The 7,226-nt window shown below is 46.8% G+C and overlaps 1 long non-coding RNA gene across 3 annotated transcripts; it reads left to right on the top strand.

The window, feature by feature from the left end:
• Nucleotides 1–959: 959 nt before the first annotated feature.
• LOC125546172 lies at nucleotides 960–4,647 on the top strand. 3 transcript variants are annotated; one of them, XR_007300467.1, is made up of 3 exons: nucleotides 960–1,609; nucleotides 1,845–2,009; nucleotides 2,461–4,647. It is a non-coding gene; the product is annotated as an uncharacterized LOC125546172 (long non-coding RNA). The 3 variants fall into 3 exon arrangements; XR_007300466.1 differs by having other exon boundaries at nucleotides 2,350–4,647; XR_007300465.1 differs by having other exon boundaries at nucleotides 1,845–4,647.
• The last annotated feature ends 2,579 nt before the right edge of the window (nucleotides 4,648–7,226 follow it).

Below are 7,226 nucleotides of genomic sequence, written 5' to 3'. Positions count from 1 at the left end.
ACCGTAAGAACTCTCAAGGAGTACATGACATCAACACGCTGCTTTCCCGGCTTTACCGACCTCTCACAACCGCCACCGCTGCAGAGCAAATATCTCAGCGTGCAACAACGCTGGGGAACGTGGGTTGCGGAGATCAAGCCGATATGCATCGCATTTTTTCACTCGGCAGCGCAGGCGGCACCGGAAATATTATGTTGGCCTGCCACCATGACACCGACACTTGGCTCAACTTCCCCGCCAGCCTACCATAGTTGGCGCTCATCGACTCCCGGGTGGCCACCGCACGTGAGATGCGAGAAGATTGGGAGGCTCACGAGCGCCTCTAAGCGAAGCAAGCCGGCAAGGCGCACATGGTGAAGCTCCGCCATCTGTGCCCGGAGAGCCGGCTATACAAGAAGAATTATATACATATACTAAATCTGACCAGGTTTCTTTTACCCTGGTTTTTTGACTTTTTCTTATCAGTAGAAATCACACCAATGGGTGTGTGACATGTGTTTTAGTGGGGGATTTGGCTGTGTGCACGTCCGTGTTCATGTAGCGATTCTGGGTGGGTCCCTGGTTCTAGCATGCAATTGGCTTGCATGTGCATGCACGATGCGCAGTTCCCATTGGGCTGCATGTGTTGTGTGCATGTTCCTCCGTCTTTTTCCAACGGTTTTGTCTTTTTCCGTTTGTCCTTGATTGCATGTACCGAATCCCATGCTGTCGTGGCCAACTTTTACACCGTCTGTTGTTTCAAAATTGGATTTTTCTTCGCAGCGCGTGTGTCTTTGTGCAGTCGGCTGCCGCTTCGGTCGTGCTTTCTAGGCCTGGTACTCCGTCGGCTGCCGCCTTTCTTTATTCTTCTGGTCGTTTCTTCCTCACATGGAGTGGCTGTCTTCGATTTGTCTTTCGATTCGTCGTCGCCTGCTATAAATATGGGCCTTCCCATTGAGCTTCCTCTCATTCTGGTGGGCGTTCCTTCCTGCATTTAGTGGCAGGGTTTATAGAGGCAGCGATGGTTACTCCTCCTGTTGTTCGGTTTGGTCGGGGCCGGCGGGGCGTCCTCCAGGGATCCGGGCGGCTGTTATCGCCCGTGTGCGTAATGGCTGCGGTCGTTTCCCTCCCGCGGATCATCCCACAGTAATGGAAGAGGTTGTTGTCCGCGATGAATTGCCTGTTGTTCATTTAAGGTGTCGTTGCCGCCGTGCGGTTCGCCGGCCGTTGCGTTCTGGACGGGTTGGTAAGTTCATTCAGCCTACTCGAGTATTTGCAAGCTTATTTAGTATGTTTACGTATTGGTTTACTCGGAGTGTGGTCGCTTCATTTGGTTGCTTTTTTTTTGTACATGGTCAATGTTTGGTTCCCCATCGGCGGTCTTGATCGCCGCCGTCAAGAGATTTCTTTAGGGAAGTGGCCTGTTGACTCTACGTAAGGCAAGTGCGTTGGCTTCTTGTTATGCATGCGACTGTCTCTGTCTGCTTGCGTACGTTTCTTTTTCTGCCTTGCTTACTACACTCGCTTCTTTCTTCTCTTCCTTTTTGTGAAGGCTACACTCTTACTGCTGATTGTTCTTGTGCATTTGATGGTCTCATGCCTGCTGCTCCGCTCGCCGGCGTGGGATCTGGTGAGTTTCTGCTTCTTCTCTGTGTATTATGTTGGTTGTGCTGGCTGTTGTAAGATGGGCATAATTTTTTTTGTTGACGTTGGGACGGTTGGTGATGATTTTTTCCTTTCTATAAGCTGCTTGTGTGGGTCTTTGTGTGTGGTCCATGCGACATGTTTTTTTTTTTTGGTTTATTTGCTTAGCTACATGGATTTCGGCCTGTTTTTAATGCAGTTCGTCCAATGTTCTGTTGCAGCTTCCTCGGTGGCCCAGACGATTCATGGGTCGTCTGGTTATCCTTTTTCTCTTCCTGCTGATGTTCACCTTGATCATCGCTTGGTGGGTGCTCCGTCTGTTGTTAATCGTTCCAAGGGTGTGCCTTTGCGTGTGGCCGGTGCTTTCGGTCGGCCTACTCCTCTTGGTGAGTTTAGGTTCTGAAACATGCATCTGCCACTGCCTTTCTTCTTTTCTTTTTTTGTTTGTGTTGGATATGGTTCTAATTTGTATATGTGGCTGTTTTTTGAGTGATGCCTACTCCTGTCCTGCAATACTTTCGTAAGCGGGCGCTGATGCGGATTTGCATGCGGGGATCTCCTTTGCATGCCTTTTTTTTTGCTTACGATCCAGCGCGCCTTTTGTGTGTCCTTGTTTTAGAGGGGTTTTTTTGAGTAGTTTGGATTGCTTATCATATATATGTCACATGGTGTTGTTTTAAGGGGTTCCATATATATATTTTTAATCCTGACTTGCATGGCGGTTAGACGGTGTTGGTCTTCACGATGGTTCTTGCGCCGCCGTGTGCATCGACGCTTCTGGGCGCCGCTTTGCAGATCGATGCTTCTGATCGCCACTTTGCATGATACTTCTGGTAGGGTTTGCCATCTCCGATTCGCTTCGCCACACGAAGCGGTGTTCTTCTTTCTTGGTGGGTAGGTCATGGTGGTTCTTGCCGAAGTGGTGTCTGCCGCCGGGGCCGTCCATACCTCGTCGGAGCCCCAACTGCCAGGATGCAATTCATCTCTCGGCGCCGGTACAATCTCCCCTACGCGGTCGAGTTGGCGGCGCACGCATGAGATATCACCGACTACTGGTGGGAGCCATCACCGACGACTTGCAGGAGGTGCATGCGGAGGGCCTGATATGGTGGGTTTCAGTGCAGCAATCTGGCCGATGCTGCTATCCTTAGCCGTTGGTCGCTGACTCTGCCGCAAACCCCTACGCCACCGCAAACATGCCCATGGCCGTCCCCGTTGGTGACGACTTCTCGCGGTTTGGCAGGGCAGCGGAGGCTACGATAGGAGGGTTAGAGGTGGCGGTGGCGGTTGAGAGGCTAAATCCAGGTTAATGTCACGTCGCTCAATCCATTTATTTTTTCCGCGCTGGTGGCTTCCGCTCTGGTGGTAGAGGAAGCAGGAAAGGGAGGGATGGTTTGGGCCGGGCATGCCTTATAATGTATCTGTGCAGATTATAATATTTCCATCAATGACCAAAATTATTATGCTCTTGAAGTTACAAAGGAAAGACTGTTCACAGCCAGAGAAAATGCACAAGCAAAGCAATGGCGATTCAATATGGCCCGTCAGCAAGTAGCTACGCAGCAAAACAAGTTTACAAGACAAACAATGATTCTAGCAGCAATGTGCAACAATTTTTTTGATATATTGCCACTCCGTATGTACCCTCAGCGCCCAGGCAGCGATGATCCTATCATCACGTACACAGGCGCGCATCCTCCTGTTGGACGTCTGTAAGAATTTGCAAAAGCTCTGTACCACTTCATCACCGGCGCCAATCCTACAGGAGGATACACCAGGATGATCTAATCCATCACAGACTGCTTCTAGCTTACTTATATGGCGTGGTTGTGTGGCTTACTTCTACAGCGTGGTTGTGTGGCTTACTTCTACAGCGTGGTTGTGTCTCTATATACAGTTCACCACATAGAGTGGACTGCATATAATTTGAATAATTAGTTTATCTTAGAAGCGTGCCACTTCTAAATAGTCTGTTTGTATCCACAGATTTGCAAGATTTTAATAAATTCACATCTCTAGTGTCTTCAATAGCTCTATATATCCGTCTGACTTTCTTGAATTAAAAAGTAAATGAGTATGCATTGATTTATTCTTAAATCAATAGACTACATATATTCATAAGTAATCACCAAGCGCGGCGTGCTGCCGCGCGGGTTAGGCTAGTACGAACGAGGCGACAGAGGACATCGAGCTCTCCTCCAGCGACTCGGACTATGAAGGCGGTGGTAGCGGAGCAGGTTAGGTGATGCCAGCGATGAGGGCCATGGCGGTATGATTGGAGGTTTACAGAATCAGACTGGGAGAGGTTGGAGAACGAGAGCGATAGTGATAGCAAGTAATTTTAGTAAGTTTGTATGCAATCTAGTCCAAATTTTGTTCCCTTAAGTTATCTAAAGTATTTATGTAAAATATTTTGAACCAAGTTTGATGTAGTAGTTTGAACCAAATTTGCACCGAACATTTGATGTAGTAGTTTGAACCAAGTTTGATGTAGTAGTTTGATGTAGTCCCTTGTTTTCAGAAACCACAAATGTAAACTAGAGCCAAGCATCATCCGTAATTTCAGACTGTTGGGCTGGTTATGTAATACAATCATCCTATCTCGGCACATGGCACACCTTTCTCACGCTCCTCACCTGCCCTATCTCGGCATGAGCCGCCGGCTGGATCTGACCTCTTCATCATGGGGTTCATGCAGGCATAGATAGAAAGAAAGCCGATGGGGGCTGGACACTGTCACCAGCATATTTTCTTTAGTATGAGCAGATATGTTAATTTCTATAGGTGTGAAAAAAGGGAATATAGTTCTTAGAACTTTCTATAAAATTCAGACAAGCCAGGCACATGGTAATCGTATGGGCTAAACTAAGAATGGTCTTTTAGAATTTGATATGTTGTTCTAAAGAAATTACAGGCTGGTTAAATGTATTAGTACAGATGTTGATCAAGTCTAAAAGGCCTCGCGTCGTGGCCTTAGGAACCACTCCAAATCCCATGACTTAAATATGATGATCTTGTACTTTTGGCCAATGTTTTGTGCAGATATACATGGATGGAGATAGCTTACTATTAATCTTATGTCCTGTAAATGTGTGTGTTGAATTTGGTAGAATTCATGGTATCCAAACTATTCAAGTCACCGTCATATGCCATCACCAAGTTGAGCACTAATGGCCAAATTTGTGTATTGCTTATTCAGAACTTCGTTTTACAATTTGCTTTGGAGAAAAAGTTGTCAGTTAGTTTTACAGTAGTAGCCTTTTGAGACTGAATTTGTTGTATTTCATCAATCAGTATAGAAATCGTGCCTTTCTCAGGATACTCATCAATAGTTCCGATTGCTAGCAAATGATTTACCAGTTACATGTTTCACACTTTATTCTTAATAAGATGACATATGCACCCCATATTTCTGTTTCTTTATCCCTTAGTGTTAGAAAAAATTGTAACAAGGTCCCGCTGCAACACGCGGGGTATTTGCTAGTACTTAATAATGTTGATTGTTGTTATATTGGATGATTAATCCGTTCCTCAGTGGGCCACAAGCGGGCCAAAAAGCTCGCTCATTATATATCTGCGCCCATGTCTTCCCTTATAGGTTTGGATTGGATGTAATTCAGCCCTTATAATCTGAACAAAAATAGTAGAGTACATACATAAACGTAAAAAACAAGCCTTTTTTGTCACGATACACTATGAAAGGAAATACATGATAACATATTATCACTGAAATCTAATCTTAGATTGCAACATTGTAACACAACCTTTTTTGCATTTCAAAGCACCATCTCTAGGGGGAAGAGCCATGTTGTTCCAGAATCATCACAAATCTTTGACGGGCTACAAGTACCAAACTTCATATTGAACTTGTCGCCCGTGTCCATGAAATAAATCACATCTTCCTCCACCTCTCCATAAGGTGCCGGAACGGACTTGGAGAAATTCATGCTAACAAAGAGTGCTCGACGGCCGCCTAGCCCTTCGGTCAGTGGTACCCATGCGTGTGTGCTAAAGTCTGCTTCAAAAACATCCACTTTGAGAGTGACCCATGAACCTTCTGGATGGAGGTTCTGACGATGCTTTACCATGAGTAGCTTCCCATCTGACTCGATGAGGTGCCGGCTAATCATGGTGATATTACCAGGTTCAGCGTCATGATCAAATACAACAGAGCAATTGATGCTGGTATATGTCAAGTCATTGTGTTTTTCCTCTTCCTTCTCTTCATTGCCGTTTTCTGCATCGTCATGATCATCACCCTCCTCATCAGAAGTGTGGTATGTGATTCATAATAATCATAGTAGAACGATTTCTTGATGACACGTGTTCCCATTGCAACCATGGGCCTTCCGTCTCCATCCAATGCAAGATCAAGAGGGATGAGATCCTCAGCCGTGGTGATGGCATATAGCTTATCGCCAAGAAAGACGATGTCAATGAGGTAGATATATGGATTTGTTTGTGTCGCCGGCGACCACACGCCCTTCCCTCGCTGGAACACAATGAGCGGATGCTTCCTGTTGTTGGTGATGATGGCGATGAAGTCGTCAACCGTGGAGTGCATGAGGAACTTGCGTATGAGGGACCTGTCATGGACGACCACGGTGTCGAGCTCAGGCAGTGGCAGAGATCTGTTTGAGAAGGGATTGTGCAAGACATAGTTGCGCGCGACATGGTGTCTTGTGCCCTTCTCGGTGGTGTGCTCCTGGCCGAGGCCGAGGGCGAGCCAGTCGTCGGTGGAGCCAACGCACCTGGCGTTGTCGGGGAGGCGGTGCACGTGGCCGCTGTAGGGGACCATGACGAACTTGGCTGAACCGGCGATCCACGGCAGACGCTCTTGGGGGCCATGGCAGGGCACGGCCGAGAGCCATGGACGGCAGACGGCGCCGTCAACGCGGCAGCGGGGGCAGTTGGCCGGGTCAGGGATGCTTCCCACCAGGATGCGGAGGACCTTCCGCGCGAGGCCGCACCACTGCAGAATCGACGACGCCAGACCCATGTAGGGGGAGCGTGCTTTTCTTCTCTTTTTGATTCGATCGTTTTGGTGTGCAGCCCTTGATTGATCATATATATATATATATATATATATATATATATATATATATATATATATATATAGCATATTTTTCTTTTTTTATTATCGTATCCATGTAGGATTAGTGTCCGTACTCCGTACGTGACCGTGACTGCAGTTTATACGAGTCCGCTACGATTAGGTGTAGGTTTGTAGTATTAATTAGGGCGTTGGGGTTTTTTTTTTTGAGGGGTAACAACGGCGGGTATACACCACACAGGCTGCAAAGAGGACCACCATTGCTTGAATATTTGTTTGTTAGCTCATCAAAAATTCTCAGCAAAAATGAATGAAACACGTATGATGTTGTTAGCTCTCGCCCTCTGAATTGGACCGTCTAAATCCCTGGGACTACTATTTTTTCCGCGTAGAGCAAGAAAGGGCAGAAATCTCAAAATCCATACAAACTGACCCGATCTATGCAGCCAGCACATGCGTATATACATCTGAATCCCATCGTCGGCCCGGTTGGTCTGGAATTCATAACCAACAAACGATTGGAATGATAGCATGTACAAAGAGTTGAATC

This window comes from Triticum urartu, chromosome 3 (assembly GCF_003073215.2).
Source record: "Triticum urartu cultivar G1812 chromosome 3, Tu2.1, whole genome shotgun sequence".
Classification (NCBI taxonomy): Eukaryota; Viridiplantae; Streptophyta; class Magnoliopsida; order Poales; family Poaceae; genus Triticum; species Triticum urartu.
The sequence above is the reverse complement of the archived record's forward strand: the minus strand, read 5'-3'. Positions and strand labels throughout refer to the sequence as shown.